The sequence below is a fragment of the Asparagus officinalis genome, chromosome 2 (assembly GCF_001876935.1).
Source record: "Asparagus officinalis chromosome 2, Aspof.V1, whole genome shotgun sequence".
NCBI classification, from domain to species: Eukaryota; Viridiplantae; Streptophyta; class Magnoliopsida; order Asparagales; family Asparagaceae; genus Asparagus; species Asparagus officinalis.
The window spans coordinates 1,155,065-1,155,482 of record NC_033795.1 but is presented as its reverse complement, the minus strand read 5'-3'; positions in this window follow the sequence as shown (position 1 = coordinate 1,155,482).

The following is a 418-nucleotide window of genomic DNA, read 5'->3' as shown; positions in this document are numbered from 1 at the left end:
TTTCTGCCAATTCTACAATTCTCGCGTACCAAATGAGGCGTTAGTGCTTTGAAGAACTACCGAACAAACACAACGTGTCAAGATACAACAATTATCTTTAATCCCACATAAACATGCGTATGATCACTGCACGAAAATTAGTGATCACGACCGAAGAAATTGATCATTTTTTTTTTGACTAGAATTGAAAAGGGGAGAGAGAGAGGATAAAGTGTCATTTTAGAACCATAGGAGATTTCCAAAGCTCACCATAGATGTATCCCAATAGTAACAATAATGATAACATGTATTCTGTTACATAATCATGCATGAGCCGATCACATTTTCTATAACTAATACACGAATGTGGCTTCAGCCACAACAAACAACACCTGAATCTATGCAACTGGAGGCCATAATCAGTACATGATCTCGAGAG